Raw genomic sequence first — 17392 nt, forward strand, 5'->3', positions numbered from 1 at the left:
GTGAATGAATAAATTTAGGATTTATAATAAATGAATTTCATCATAAGATGGACATGTACTACCAAAAAGAATGTTTAAGAAGAGTTTTTCCTTTAATAACCTAGGAGAATTCTTATGAGATTAAAGGAGTGGAGGATGTGTCATTTTAAAATATGTCAGGTTGATATATTGATTATTTTTATTTGAAAACATTGCTGAAAATGTAGTCTTAGAAAGGGCAAGCTGACCTGTCTCTCTGTATACAGTAAGCAATAAAGATTTCTCTGGAAGGGATACCCTTTCCCTACTAGGGTGAGAAAATAGCCCTTATCACCAGAGATGTGGAATTGCAGTTGACAATGGACCTAAACAAACATAGTTAATGAAGTAACTCTTATCTTTCACCAGTTTTACACCCCTCATATATCTCCTAGTGACTCCTGTAGAAAATTCATTGTCCCTAGCCAGACTTTCTTTGTCCTGTCATTTCTACTCAGATTTATTGTTGCTTCTTTAAAAAGTATAAAAGCATCTTGCTTTGGCTACTTCTTCACACTTCACTCTCCTGTGAAGATCCTTACGTACATGTAAAACTAATAAAATTTGTACACTTTTCCCTTTTAATCTGCTTGGTCTCAACTTGACTTCTACATCCAGTCAAAAGCCCACTGAGAGCTAAAAGTGGGGTTGAGGGTGATCTCTGGCTTCCCCACAATATTAACTAAAAAATAACTGAATAGGAAATTGTACATACAGTATTCTCTCAACTATGTTGAATATATGCATGCATGTAAAATCCTGGAAAGACATTTACCAAAATTTAAATAGTAACCATCTTTGCATGGAAATGTAATGGGTAACTTATATTCTTTTTCTGCAAATTGTATACTTTTCTCTATGAGACATTATTACATTTATAATCAGATAAAAACCCTAATCGCCAATTTTTTTTAGAAGCAAAGGGTCCTGTGTCTGCTTAGAAACAACTCTTGTCACAGATATTTTCCCTTACAGCTCTGCCCTAAGAAAACTGTAGATACTGCTCTGGGAGAAAACCTCCCACAGCCACCTGGCTCCTCTCATGTCCATACACGCTGTGATCTGGCAGGACAGGGAGATTAGTGTGGGAAAATGCTGCCTGTTATGCACGTTGCCCAGTTCTCAGTCTGTGCTTGCTATTTCACTCGTCTGTTTTGTTTGTTGCTGGTAGGGAGTTTTCCAGAATTATAATTTCCAGCAAAAGGTACTTCTCTAGCTGGGCCCTGGGAACTGGAGAAGTAACATTCACCAGTTTTCTGCACCCCTGTATAATATTCCTACTTGTCTTGGGTAACATCCCAGGAGAAAGCACTCATCTCCTCCACCCATGATCATTTAAATGACAAAACATCCTCCATTGTCACGTTCTCCCTGCTAATGAAAGTTCTGTTCAAAAAGAATTATTCAGAATTTGCAAGCTTAGAATTAAAGTAGGAGCCAATATTGAACTTTTGCTTAGGAATTCTAAATTACTGTTTACCATGCTATTCAGAATTTAAAAGCAAAACTAAATACCAAGACTATATAAGACTATATATTGCAAAGGCTAAACTAGAAATATATTCAACTGTAAGATGGAAACGGAATGACCTATGAGGCATGAGTGTTTTATGACGGCTTGATTTAGTAATGATAGACTATGACAGCCAACACACTGCTTTTTCTGGCAAGTTATGTTGTTCATGTGACAGCAATTAAATCATCTCAGGGGACAGATTTCAGACATTCCCAAGAGAATGCATCTGCAACTTGAGATACTTGTGCTTTTCTGGCACAGCTCTGTAGCAACCAAATTTCTGACTCTGCAGCCAATTTATCACTGGGAAAATCCAGTAATTCCCAGATATTTACATATAGCCAATTAAAATAAATTTACTAGCAAAGGACTAATTCTTCACTGACTTTGCTTAGATCAAATAATACTATTTCATGGTATTCCTAGTTTTTTATGTCCAAAGATCCTCTAACCTCTCCAAGAATAGTGAAGCAACTTCTCCCTGTGCACCAACCAGCACACCTTGTAATACCTCTTTTAGAGCACTTATGACATGGCTGTAACAGTTTATTGTTTCTCTCTCTTTGACTAGACCTCTGGAGAGCAAGGGCTACAGCTCCTGTACTTAGCACAGTGATTGTCACTCAATAAATGTTTGTGGAATCTATTGCCTAGTCAAAGTCTTATTTTTTTCCCCTTGGAATTTGTACCTCACTTTAAAACAATATTTACAATATTTGATCGAGGCATATTTACAGATTTTAAAACTAGGAGGGACCTTATTTTGTAGTTGGGATAACCATGGCCCAAGAAGGCTAAATGATTCTTCCAAATTCACCAAAAACTCTGCTGAGATAAATTCTCAGCGCAATTCTTTTTTCAAGAGTTAAATGAACTTTAGGAAAACAGACTTTGATTTTACACTCTGGAAATTCAAATCTGAAAACGTTAAATTTCCAAGTCTAGCAAAATGGTGCTATGGGCCTCAAGAAGGGCTTTAAGTATGAATATTATATTAATTAAAAAAATTAAAGATAGAATTTTGCTATGTTGCTCAGGCTGATCTTGAACTCCTAGGCTCAAGTGCTCCTCTTGCCTCAGTTGGCCCCACAACGTGCTGGGATTACAGGCACTATACCAGGCTGATTAAGTGTGGATATTGTAAGTAGGTGTTTTGTGCAGTTGGCCTTCTAAACTTGTGGAAGTCTAACTGTACTTTAATATGTTGAAATAATTTTCATGAGTTTGTGGGAAATTTTGTTTTCTATCTGCTTTTGGATTTACAAAGATAGTATACAGTTCCTGTATACCCATCACGCTGTTTCAGTTTATCCTGTTATTGTCTTCCACAGCTATGATACATTTGCCAAAACTAAGCTACCAATACTATAAATCATTATTAACTAAACTCCAGACTTTATTTGAATCTTACCAGTTTTTCTGCTAACATTCTTTTTCTGTTCCAATATCCAATCCAGGACACCACACTATATTTAGTTGTAATGTCTTCTGTGATTAACTCTGCTCTGTGACAGTATCTTAGTCTTTCTTCAGTTTTTCAGGACCTTGACAGTTCTGAGGAATACTAGTCAGGTACCCCCTTTCATAGTCTATCCTTTGAACTGGGTTTATGTTTTTCTCATGATTGGACTGATGCTTTGAAGTTTTGGAAAGAATACTGCAGAGATAAAGTGCCCTTTTCATCACATCATATCAGGTAGTATGTAATATTCTCATATCACTAATGATATTAACCCTGTCATTTACTTAAGGTAGTGTCTGTCTGCTGGGCTTTTCCTTGGCAAAGTTTTTTTTTTTTTTTCCTTTTCATACTTTATTCTTTGGAATTGAGTCACTAAGACCAACTCCCCTGGAAAGGAAGAGGGGATTACATATATATATATATTACACATATATAATATATCTATCTATCTATATATATCTATATATAGATAGATATCTATATATATCACTCTAGCTCTCTCTCTCTCTATATATATATATCTATATATAGATAGATATCTATATATATCTCTCAAGCTCTCTCTCTCATATGAGAGAGAGAGAGAACTTGGAATTCTTCTGCAAGGAAGATTTATCTCTTTTCCTCTCTTTATAGAAAATTTATCTTGATAATAATTTTCTTAGTTGGGGGACGTTAAAGTTATAATTGTGTAAGACAGTAACGTTTGGCAGATATAAAATAGTTGGAATATAAGTTTAAAAGATAAAACCCTCCTTAGGGGATATCATCATGGCTAAAATATTTCATATCAATAAATTTTCCAGATAACTAAATTGTTTTCCTTTAACACTAAAAGTTTGTAAATATATAAACTTCTCCCATTTGTATGGCTGCCTAAGATGAATTAAATACTTTTTATCTTCTTGAACAGAATATCCTGAACACAATTTAACTTTTTACAAAAATGGACTGAAATTCATAGCAGTGATAATAGTGAACCTGATGACCTGTAAGGCTTCTTCCAATCCAAGTTTCTATGGTTTGATAACTATCCAACAAAATTAATGAAGCTTTGCTCCCAAATAATCAAAGACTTTTTTGTTTTGTTTTGTTTTGTTTTTGGTCTCACTCTGTTGCCCAGGCTGGAGTGCAGTGGCACAATCTTGGCTCACTGCAAGCTCCACCTCCTGGGCTCAAGTGATCCTCCCACCTCAGCCTCCTGAATAGCTGGGACAACAGGTGCATGCCACCATGCCCAGGTAATTTGTGTATTTTTTGTAGACATGGGTTTTTGCCATGTTGTTCAGGGTGACTTCTTGTTTTTAACTTAAGGTTTTTATCTTGGGGTAGGGGCACAAAATGTCTTAGCCTCACTTCTAGACTAGAGAGAAGCAATAGGTATTCACATGAAGGCATCCAGGGATGCAAATAGGAATCACCTGGGGGACTTGTTAAAAGGCAAATTCTGATTCAGGCCTAAGATTCTGCATTTCTGTTTTTGTTTTTGTTTTTGTTTTTTTTTTTTGAGACGTAGTCTCGCTCTGTCCCCCAGGCTGGAGTGCAGTGGTGCGATTTTGGCTAACTGCAACCTCTGCCTCCTGGGTTCAAGTGATTCTCCAGCCTCAGCCTCCAGAATAGCTGGGACTACAGGTGTGCACCACCACGCCCAGCTAATTTTTTGCATTTTTAGTGGAGACAGGGTTTCACTGTGTTAGCCAGGATGGTCTTGATCTCCTGACTTTGAGATCCACCCGCCTTGGCCTCCCAAAGTGCTGGGATTACAGGCGTGAGCCACCACGCCCAGACTTTTTTTTTTTTTTGAGACAAGAGTCTTCCACTGACCCACAGGATGGAGTGCAGTGGCACAATCTCAGCTCACTGCAACCTTCACCTCCCAGGTTCAAACAACTCTCGTGTCCCAGCCTCCCATGTAGCTTGGACTGCAGGCACATGCCACCACGCCCAGCTAATTTGGTATTTTTAGTAGAGACAGGGTTTCACCATGTTGGCCAGGCTGGGGTCAAACTCTTAGGCTCCAGCCATCTGCCTGTCTCGGCCTCCTGAAGTGCTGGGATTACAGGCATGAGCCACCATGCCTGGCTCAGATTCTGCATTTCTAACAATCTCCCAGGTGACACCCATACTGCCAGTCCATAGGTCACATGCTGACCAAGGACCCAGAGAATCCCACATACCAAATGTTGTAGTTTGGCTGTCGACAGGGCCAGTGAGTTCCTAAGGCAGTGTGGAGCTTTTCTCACATGCTGCAAAAGTATTTTAGACATGGATTGTTAAGTACAGTCAAAGATTACGAAAAGAAGGAGCTACGTGACAAAAATTAAAAACACATTCCTCTAATAGAAACTAAAGAAAGGAGGAAAAATTCTCTTCCTTAAGAGAATTACCTTTGATGCTATGGTTCCTTGATTTGGTGAAAGAAGGTATCCAGACCACATCAAAATGACAGCAAGCTAGTGTTATCATCCGTTGTGTGGAGAGAAGGTCCACTTCTAGAACTTGAGGCTTCTTGCCCTAAAATTGCTCTTAAGGAATTTAGGACTGCACCAATGCACATTTTATAACATTGTTTCTGCTACTGTTTTCTCACAAGCAGAAGGTGGGTTTGTCTGTCCTTTAGTATTTAAGCCACAGCAGCCAAACCCTTAGCTCTTTCAAATTAAGCTGATATGATATATAGAATTTACTTACTTAAATATAAAATGAAGTATATGATTCCTGAGAGAAATATAATGACTTTATTAGGGCACCTAATAAAGGTTTTTCAACTGTGAGAAGTCTTTCACATCACTGCATGAATGACCACACAGCCTGTCTGAGACAGTTCCAGTCACAAGTTCAGTGTTTGTCCGGGCTCAGTGGGTCATGCCTATAATCCTAGCATTTTAGGAGGCTGAGGCAGGCGGATTGCCTGAGCTCAGAAGTTTGAGACCAGTCTGGGCAACATGGTGAAACCCTGTCTCTACTAAGATACAAAAAAATTTAGCCAGGCATGGCAGCATGCACCTGTAGTCCCAGCTACTCAGGAGACTGAGACAGGAGAATCGCTTGAACTCGAGAGGTAGAGATTGCAGTGAGCTGAGATTGCACCACTGCACTCCAGCCTGAGCGACAGAGCAAGACTCTGTCTCAAAAAAAAAAAAAAAAAAAAAAAAAAGAAGGGCAGTGCTCAGGGAAGTCATGCAGATCTGGAGATCAGAATTGACCTGGAGATCACTACTTGATCATTAACTACTTGGATAACCTTGGGCAAGTCACTTAATCTCTCCATGCCTACTTGTACAAACTAGTTAATCTCAAGGTTTAGTTCAAGTCCTAGTTTTTCACCATTCTATTCTAATACCTTAGAAAGGTATTTTGTATACATTTCAAAACAACACTCGGCTGGGTGTGGTGGCTCACACCTTTACAGCACTTTGGAAGGCCGAGGTGGGTGGATCATCTGAGGTCAGAAGTTCAAGACCAGGCAGGCCCATACGGTGAAACCCCGTCTCTACTAAAAATACTATATATATATAGGCATGGTGGCATGAGCCTATAATCCCAGCTACTCAGGAGGCTGAGGCAGGAGAATTGCTTGAACCTGGGAGGCAGAAGTTGCACTGAGCTGAGATCATGCCACTGCACTCCAGCCTGGGCGACAGGGCAAGACTCTGTCTCGAAAAACAAACCAACCAACCAACAAACAAAAAACAATGACAACAATGCTTAACTCTTTTTATAATGCCATGAAGAAAGCTGATTCTGCCAACTTTGTGCCTAACCCATGAGCAAGTAGCAGCTTGAATGTTATCTTAAACCAAGTAATCAGCAGAAGAAAAATAGCTGAGATTTTGACCTCATTTCTTTAATAGATATGTTTGTTTATAAGCCAGCCACTGTCTCACTTCCCCAGACAATTACTAAAGATCAGAGTTTGCAACATGAATTATACACCTGGTAAGATTCTACATTTCTCATAACTGAGTAACAAATTTATATTAGAGTTGGTATTAGTAAAAAATGACTCTGGCTTCATTGATTGAATTGTACAAGGTAAAGAGAAAAACTGCCAATTGCTGCCTAAACAATTTTCAAGTTCTTAGGGTAACAACAGTGAAACTCTGTCTCAAAAAAAAAAAAGAAAAAAATTCAAGTTCTACTGAAGAAAAAAAAAAACACAAAAAATAAAAGGATAAAAGAGATTTTAGGTTGGCAAATGTGTCCTCAGACAGTGGTAGGCAGAGTTAAACAATACAGCGTCATAATAAACAGTGTGGGCTCTGGAACCAAACTACCTAGAGCTTTAAAGCCTGACCCTACAATTTAAACTGTATGACCTTGTGTAAGTGATTTAACCCTTCCATACCCCAGCTTTCTCAAATAAAATAAGGATATTAATAGTATGTAACTCAAAGTTGTTATAATGATTAAACAAATTAATACATGCAAAGCAGTTAAGATAACCACTCACATGTTAGCTACTGTTATTACTAGTAATTGAAATGGGCAGAAGGAAAACAACCAGTCAGGATAGGAAGGCAAACTTGGTAACAGTAAGAAAGAAAAGGATGCTAAGAGCAAGCTCACAAATCGGGAAGAAAGTGCTTTCCACATCTAGTTCCTACAGTGAGCATTCTCTGTACTTACCTACAACACTCTTGAAGAAAACTTTCTCTCTCTCTCTCTCTCTCTCTCTCTCTCTCTCTCTCTCTGTGTGTGTGTGTGTGTGTGTGTGTGTGTGTAGTGTTTCAAAATGATTTCATACATCTCATCTCATTTGATTACTAGCAGTCTATAGAGGTAAAGCTTCTTACATAACCTAGCAAATTACTTCTGGATCTCATAGAATGTGGGGTAGGTAAACACAGGATGAATCCTGAGATCACCAAAGCACAGCATAGAACAGCACCTACTGCAAGCCATTCCTTCCTGGATGTGTTCTGAGAAGTAGGATGCTGGGTTATCACCAGAGATGTAATGTGGGGCCACATCTTTGTGTCCCAAGATGACCTCACTATACACTTCCCAAAAGCATTATATTAGATCATCTTCGAATCTTCACATTCACCAAATGTACTTCATGTTCCTTGGCAGTAAGCATATTTTGCGTGCCTTGCCTGGCCTTTACTAAGTATCAGATCCACTTCAACATAACTCCTCTGTTGAGCCCTGGGAGATGCTTATATTGCTGTTTTCTTGTTGTGTATGTTTTTACAAAGATAGCGAGGCAATATTCTATAGAACAGTGCCACAAGAATATTTCAAATACAATTAGGGGATCAGTAGAAAACAGCTATATGGTGTTGACATAGAACATAATCTCTAGTCAAGTAACGGGAAATATGTTTGAGAGAGGTCATTGGCTTATTTCTATTAATTCAAATAATAATTAACATTGACCACTTAATATGTGCCTGGCAGTATGTCAAGTGCATTACATGAATTTAATTATCCTGATATTGTGGTATACCCAGCATATAGCAAATGGTAGGAGCTCAAGAAATATTTGCTGGATAAATGAAGCTATGAGGTAGGTATTAGTTTTATCTCCATTTTACAAATGATTAAAATTAGGTGTAGCATTTTAAAGTGTTAGCCGGGTATGGTGGCTTACACCTGTAATCCCAACACTTTGGGAGGCTGAGATAGGCAGATCACTTGAGGTCGAGAGTTCAAGACCAGCCTGACCAACATGGAGAAACCCTGTCTTTACTAAAAAATACAAAACACTAGGTGGGCATGGTGGCACATGCCTGTAATCCCAACTACTCTAGAGGCGGAGGCAGGAGAGTCTCTTGAACCTAGGAGGCGGAGGTTGCGGTGAACTGAGATCACACCATTGCACTCCAGACTGGGCAACAAGAGCGAAATTCTGTCCCCCCACCAAAAAAAAAGAAAAAAAAAAAAAAAAAGAAAGAAAGAAAAAGGAAAAAAAAAGAATTTTAAAGCTTTTTAAAAAAGTGATGTCTAAGGTCATATAACTATTAATTAGTGGGTGTGGTTTGCAAAGTCAAATTTGGTTATAGCATAGCATAGTGTATTGGTCCAGAGTGGAGCTTTGGAGCCAGCCAGACCACTTCGTTTTGAACCTAGCTCTGCCACTTACTAGCTATGTGAACCTGAGAAAGTTACTTAACATTTTGCACCTCAGTTCTCTCAACTATAAATCAGAAAAAAATAGTTCCAACCTCCCAAGGTTATTGGGAGGATTAAATGAGATCATACATATGAACACTTGGAACCACACCTGGTACTCTATCTGTGTAGCTATTATTGTTTAGTGGAGCCTTACATTACATGCCAATAGAGCTTTTACTCTTCAAAAGAAATTTCCATAAATTATCTCATAACGTCCTGGTAAGATAGGTGATAATAATTACAATGAACATCATACAGGTTGAATATCCCTTATCTGAAATGCTTGGGATCAGAAGTGTTTTTGGATTTTGGATTTTTTTGAATTTTGGAATATTTGCATCATACCACTGATTCAACATCCAAATTCAGAAATCCAAAAGCTGAAATGCTCTAATGAGCATTTCCTTTGAGCATCATGTCAGTACTCAAAAAGTGTTTGATGTTGAGTATTTTGAATTTTGAATTTCTGGATTAGGAATGCTCAACCTGTAGTATGTCACTTAATCTCACAATAATCCATTTCATGGATTTTAGGAATCAGGCTCAGAAAGGTTAAATGAATTGCTCAAGACCATATAGCAAGCCACTAGCAACGCTAGCCCCTGCTGGAAGAACTTAGAATGAAAGATAAAAGACGACTAACACATGGCATCAACTCTTTACAATCAGGAGGGAATACAGCAGGGGCCCCAACTTCTGGGCCACAGACTGGTACCAGTCCACAACCTGTTAGGAACCAGGCCACACAGCAAGAGGTGAGCAGGGGTGAGCAAGCATTACCACCTGAGCTCCACCTCCTCTCAGATCAGCAGCATTAGATAATCATAGGATTGCGAAGCCTATTGTATATTGTGAACTGGTATGCAAGGGATCTAGGTTGTGCACATCTTATGAGAATCTAATGCCTATCCGATGATCTGAGGTGGAACAGTTTCATTCTGAAATCATCCCCCTGCCACACCCCATCAGTGGAAAAATTGTCTTCCACGAAACCTGGTGCCAAAAAGGTTGCGGACTGCTGAAGTAGAGGAAAGACAGATAGAAAAACAACTAACTCAAGGCAGAATTAAGCCAAGTGCTAAAAAGGTAGGAAGGTTACATGTTGAGGAAAACCAGAAAAAGAATGGTTGAATTCTGTATGGGGGTAATCTGTTTGCAAGACTTCATTCCAAAGGCACCAGGCAGGTCCGGCACGATTTCATGGTTCAGAAACATACTGAGTTCACTCAAAATCAGAAAAAGTTCCCAGGTCTAGGAGAAACAATACAGAAAGAAGTGGGACAAAGAAAATTCTGAAAAATGCCTAGGCATTCATGGCTACTCCCACACATTTTTGGGTATGGGAGGGAAACAGTGACCTTCATTTCAATGGACAAATGAAACATTCAGTACCAAGGATGGTATGAATAATGTAACTATTCCAAAGAAAGTTCCCTGTCTGCTCGGTTTGAGAGGATTCAGAACACGTATCTTTATCCTTTTGTCTTCAGTTTTGCTATTTTGGAACCCAGTGGATTGATTATTTTGGAGTCAGCCCTCCCATTCCAAGGCCAAAAGGTCATGAGATCTCTTTTTCTCCCCTCTCTCAGGGTTTGCAGTGTTTTGGCAGGATCTTGTCAATGCGTGAGATATAATGGTGCAGCAAAGAGATATTTATGTCTCCTTTGTCTGATTTTGGTGCCTCAGAAAGAAGAAATCAGAGACTTCATCACATTTCTGGATGGGGTGTAGCAAAGCACTAGAGGAAACTTTGAGGAAGTAGATACCTGTGAATTAATGTGAATAAACCATTTTCAGACAATCTCTATCGTATCCATAGGCTGGCCTTGTTTTTGGCTCAGTCACTAAGATCATACATAATATTAAGTCTACTACTAGACAAGTCTGAGTCTTCTAAAGATCTAAGAGTTATTAGAGCAGACTAAAATTCTCAGCTCTGATACACCTTAAGTATAAAACCCAAACCAGTTCTTTTTTGAGGTTTTTCAAGCTCATTCTCCTAGATTCAAATAAAAACTAAGCGAATTTCTAGTATTTGAAGAAACAGACAGATTTAACTATTAAACACCTAGCATTTTGCTCAATGCTGGGATGGGAGCAAAAGTTATAAAATTTTAGAGAAAAGAGGTACAAACTCCCAAATCACTTAAAGATCTTACTGGAGAAATAATACAAAGTCACTTTAAACAACTGCCTAGCAAAAAAAAAAAAAAATAAACAACAAAAAAAGAAAACAATTGCCTAGCAATACAAACAGAATGTAACTAGATGCATAAATGTATGGACAGTGCTACAGGACCTCAGATTAAGACAAGAGCAATTTGAACCAAAGATGTGAAAGAAATCTTCCTGGAGGGAAGTTAAATTTGTGCCAAGGCTTTATAAATGAATGGCCTGGAGTAAAGAGTTTACTTGGAGGAGAGAATACCATTAACTCGGCCCTGTCCACCATTACTGTAGTGCTCTGGAGGTCTTTCCCTCCCTTTCCCAGCACATGTCCTGGTACAGAATGAATAAATAAATGGCATTCAAGGCTTTACATGACTAAGTCCCATTATAACAATCCAGTCTTGGTGCTATTCATTCATTCACTCATTCAACATATCTTTATTTTACACTTAAATCCTTTAGGTACTGTGGTAAGTTCAGAGCACCTGGAGAAGAGCAAGACTCATTTTCTGTCCTTAAAGGGTTTAGAAAGACAAAGACACCACAACTAAAACACAATATGATAATTGCTCTAAGAGGAATGCACAGGGTATCAAGGAACTCAGAGCAGGAATACTTATCTTGGAGGAGGGAATGAGGTCAAGGAAAGTTGATAAACTTGCTATAAATAAACCATTTCTGGACACTATATTCCTTGTTCCTGGAGCCTGATCTTCTTCTTTCTGGCTCAGTCCCTAAGATCAGATCTTACACAATATTGGGTCAACACTTAGACAAGTTTGAAAGCTCTACAGTTCATTTAGATAAACTAAATTCTCAGATTTAATAGAACTCAGACATAATCCTCAAACCAAGCAAAGTATAGGAGACTTTTATTGGCTGGATTAATATAGTAGCAATTTAAGGAGAGATTAGAAGGATGGAATTTAATCAGGACATTTTCACAATGATCCAATAAAAGTAATAAAAATTCCTATGGATGGTAGAAATGAAGAGTATATTAATGTTTAGATAAGCTGGCAGCACATGGTTTCCAAAGGTATGTTCTAGTCAATCTTAAAATACAGTATTTGGGCTGGGCGCAGAGGCTCATGCCTGTAATCCCAGCACTTTGGGAGGCTCAGGTGTGCAGAACATGAGGTCAGGACCTCGAGACCAACCTGGCCAACATGGTGAAACCCTGTCTCTACTAAAAATACGAAAATTAGCTGAGTGTGGTGGCACATGCCTGTAATCCCAGCTACTCAGGAGGCTGAGGCAGAAGAAGTGCTTGAACCCAGGAGGTGGAGGTTGCAGTGAGCCAAGATCACATGACTGCACTCCAGCCTGAGCAACAGGGCAAGAGACTCCCTTTCAAAAAAAAAATTTTTTTTAAGTGCCAAAGGTGTGGTAAAGTTAATACTGACCTTCTGTTAATTTCTTAAATACAAAAAGCATATTCCAATCTTAGGGCATTGGCACAGGCTTTTCCCTTCCCCCTCTCCCCTTCCAATTCTTCTGCCTGGTTTCTACTTACCCTTCAGGTCTCAGCTGGAATGTCACTTCCTCAGAGAGGTCTTCTCTCCTTTCCTTTGTGAAATAAGAAATATATATATGGTCTCTTCTCTAGTCCCTGGCCTAGAGCACCCAACACCCTTGTAATTTTCTGTTACAGGGGTGCTAGGAGAATCTTTGGTTCTAATGTTTGGTCTTTGCTCTCATTCCTGACATGGAGCTCCCAAATCCCTTAGACTTTCCTGAGTGATAGGAGCAGTCTTTTATTTACTGAGGCAATTCTTGCCTGGCTCCTAGATGAGGTCTGGTCGTCGGAAAGACCAACCATGATTATAAACTTGGAGCTTTCAGCCCCTACCTCTATTCTCCAGAGGGGAAAGAGGCTGGAAATTGGGTTAATAATTGATCATGCCTACATGATGAAGGCCCCATAAATATCCCTTAACTATGGGGTTCAGAGAGCTTCCAGGTTGGCAAATACACATTCATGTGCCTGGAGTGTGGTATACCCCAACTTCATGGAGACAGAAGCTCCTGTACTCAGGACCCTTCCAGATCTCACCCTTTGTATCCCCTGACTGTTTATCTGTATCTTTTATTATATCCTTTATTAGTAAGCCAGTAAATGTAAGTAATGTTTTCCTGAGTTCCATGAGCTGTCCTAGCAAATTAATATAACCTAAGAAGGGGGTCATGGGAAGCCCAATTTACAGTCCATCCCTGATCAGAAGCATAGGTCACAACCTGGGACTTATGATTGTTATCTGAAGTAGGGGACAGACTTAAGGGACTGGGCAGTCCCTGCAGAATCTGATGCTGTTTCTAGGTAGACAGTGTCAGCATTGAATTGAATTAGAGGACACCCAGGTGGTGTCTGTGAGAGAATTTGCTTGATATGTGAGGAACCTCCCCCACAACATCTGATGTCAGAAGTGTTCTGTTGAGTGGCTCAGTGGTATATGAGAGTAGGAAAAATAATTTGTTTTGTTTTGTTTTTCCTATCCTTAATACCTGTTTAAAGTAGCCTTTTCCTGTTTATTTCTTTGAAAGCAATTTGCATCACCTTTAATTATCAGATTTATTAACTTGTTTACTTCTTTAATGTTTGACCTCCCAGTCGGCTATAACCTTCAGGAAGGCAAGGATTACAGTGTATTTAGTTTTATTGTTGTTTGCCACCAAATACTCAGCTTCTGGTAAAGTAATCAGCAAGAAGTAGATGTTCAATAAATATTTGTTTTAATAAATATGTAATTATTATATTTGTAAGTTGAACAGCATGAATCAACATCATAGGGAAAAGCTATCTTAAAAATTACTTTAAAAAATGATGAAACAAGCAATTTCCTGAAAATGTGGAAGAACAGACTTTCAGAATGATGTTCTATGACTTATTGTCTGCAGGTCATTTGTAATCCAGCAAACATTTTCATCCTCCTTCTGATTCTATAACTTATTCTATATTTAGACTTCCTCTAATTCTAATCTGTATACAAGATAAATAGTAAAGATGGAAGATTCTAAAAAACAATTTTAACAATGTCCTATTTAGGGGGATTTTCATTGTGTACTTTAAGATAAGAACATAGGTTTAGCATATTAGGTATCTGTGGAAATAAGTCCTTAATCTACAGATGACTCATGCTACTGGTTTAACGATTTTCTTTAGATTTTTTTTTCATGTACAGGAATATATTTTTATATACATATGTAATATGCTGAAGGGACAAAAATAATGTATGATCATTATCCTAAAAAAGAAACAGGTTCCAATTATTTCTTTTGAATTACAGACTTACAGCTAATTAATAATGCATATAGTTAATTAAAAATTATACAGATCGTAACCTTGAATGTAGCAAATGACATAAAGAAAAACTTTGTTACATGTATCTCTCTGGGAAAATCTCACAAAAGACTTTGTTTGGCAAAGCTATTTGAAAGAATTCAAAGCTAGAACTGTTTCTAGGCTGTAGCAAGATGAATTCTATTGGTTTGGATTTTGACCTACCACTAAATTTTGGATTTAAGAACGGTCTCAGTTTTATATTCAACACAGAAATTAAATTTTTACTTAGAAACTAAGTTCTACATGCCTTGAGGTCTGTGAAAATAAGTCAGTTACTGCTAAGGTCTCAATGTTTGTATCCTCCACAAAATTCATTTGTTGAAATTTTAACCATTGAGATGATGGTAATAGGAGTCAGGGCCTTTTGGGAGGTAATTAGGTCATGAGAGTGGAGCTCTCATGAATGGGATTAATGCCCTTATAAAAGAAACATGAGAGAGCTAGCCAGTCCCTTCCAACATGTGAGGATACAGTGAGCTGTCTCTAAACTAGAAAGTGGGCCCTTACCAGACATGGAATCTGCCAGTGCCTTGTCTTTGACTTCCCAGCCTCCAGAACCGTAAGAAATAAATTGCTGTTATTTATAAGCTACCTGGTTCATGATATTTTGTTACAGCAGCCCAAAAGACTAAGGCAGCTAGTTATAGAGACAACAGATGGCTTCATAGACCTATGTGTGAAACCTGGGAAAATCTAATGGAAACCATAGTTGAGAACACACTTCAATGTCCCAATAATCCTGGAGCCTTCAGGCTTAGTTGGTTTTGGACTCCCTCTAGTGGTTCAATTCTGGTGCTTTACTTGATGCCTTCAATTTTAGAAATAACACATTTCAGGTCAGATTAAAAACAAATAAGCAAAAGAGCCACACCACTCCCATTAGAATAGTTTACCACAAGGAGGCCAGTTGTGGTGGCTCATGCCTATAATCCTAGCACTTTTGGGAGACCGAGGTGGGTGGATGACTTGAGGCCTGGAGTTCAAGACCAGCCTGGCCAACATGGTCAAACCCCATCTCCACTAAAAATCCAAAAATTAGCCAGGCATGGTGGTAGGTACCTGTAATCCCAGCTACTCGGGAGGCTGAGGCAAAAGGACTGCTTTTACCTGGGAGGCAGAGGTTGCAGTAAGCTGAGACCCTGCCATTGCACTCCAGACTGGGTGACAGATCGAGACTGTCTCAAAATAAATAAATAAAATTTAAAAAATAAAAAGAATGGTTTACCACAAGGAGATTATGTCATTCAATGGTATGATAAATGTGGATGTTTAGATGACTGAAATCATAGTGTCGCAGATGGTTAGACCTAAAGAAACGAAATGGATTTTACTGGCTGATTGGAAAAAATACTTATAGTTTTGCTCAGAGTGAGTGGATAAGAGCTGAAGGCCCAGTAACAGAATTCCTTTTTGCTTTTGTTTGCAACCTATGGTAAGGACTGGATCATTCAGGGAAAGAGTGAGATGAAGTGAAAGAATATTTCCCATGCATATGGATTCTATAAGGTCAGAGGGTTCTTATTTGACCTTGTATAAAATCAATCTCTTAGACCAACCCAAAGGAACACATAGTTTCCTCCTCATCATATTCCTAATAACATAGTCTCTGCCTCAGTTTAAACCAATGCAGAAAACTTTAAGGCCCATTTAACTTCATTGGCTCCCTATGTTGGCTTCAGTTATGCCACTCCATGAAACCTTTACTTCTTGGCCATTTCTGTACAGTAAATATATCTACTAACTATTTTACATGACATCCCTTTACATATTTAAGACAATTATCATGTCCTCAGTAAGTCTTCTTTCCCTCTCCTAGATCCTCAAAACTTCTTGGAACTGAATAGAAGGAACTCCATGAGGTGCAGGCATTTGATAAAATAATTTGATCGGCATGTATTCACACCTTTAGGGGTCAGTAAAAACGATGGCTTTTTAAAAAAAATTTTCAGAAAATGCAAAAGTCGCATTTAAAAGTCGCAAAACCAAAAAGACCCAAAGCCAGTAGGATTAAAAGACAAAAAGAAAACAGGAAGTAATGGGTGACTTACCCATTTCAAGACCTCCTCCTGCTATTTTCTGATCCCTAAGTTATGCCAGAATCCATTTTAGTAGAAAAGTACAGCAGAGACCAGACAAGTTACTGTGGAGTCAAGAAGTCTGTCATGTCTGCCATGAAGTTTGGATAGAATGAGATCAGGAATTGGCATTGGTCTTAGGATGCCAGATCTGACAGTACTTGCCATTGATAAGATATCACTACACAGTCTGTATTGATATTTTGCATAGCTAGAGAAAAAAAAACTTCCCAGCAACGTAAGCACTCTAAAATATCAGTTTTGTCATCTTACAAATTTGGGTTGCAGTGAACGTGGGAAAATTGAGGTAGGAAGATGTAAGTCAAATAAAGACAAGGTATATCTTCTTGTCTTTGAATATCTGTAGTTCTTTTTTAATAGGAATTAAGAGGGATAAGAAATGTATTCCAATTGATAAAGAGGAATTCCCTGTGCGAAAGAGAGAGAAAAGGCAGAGGCAGGTGGGAAAAAAAAATAGCAGGCAGTTGTCTTAATAATGTAGATAGGCATCGCCTCTAATACAGGACTTAGTGCTGTTGTGCCCCAATTAGACGGCAAGCATTGATTGCATGAACTTAAGCAGTGATTAAGTTGTTGCCAAATAATATTCAAAAGAATATCAGAAATCAGAACAAATGTACTATTAGTGTGCTACAAATCCATCAGATAGCTTAGTTTTCCTTCTTTCC

The sequence above is a fragment of the Callithrix jacchus genome, chromosome 8 (assembly GCF_049354715.1).
Source record: "Callithrix jacchus isolate 240 chromosome 8, calJac240_pri, whole genome shotgun sequence".
Lineage (NCBI taxonomy): Eukaryota > Metazoa > Chordata > Mammalia > Primates > Cebidae > Callithrix > Callithrix jacchus.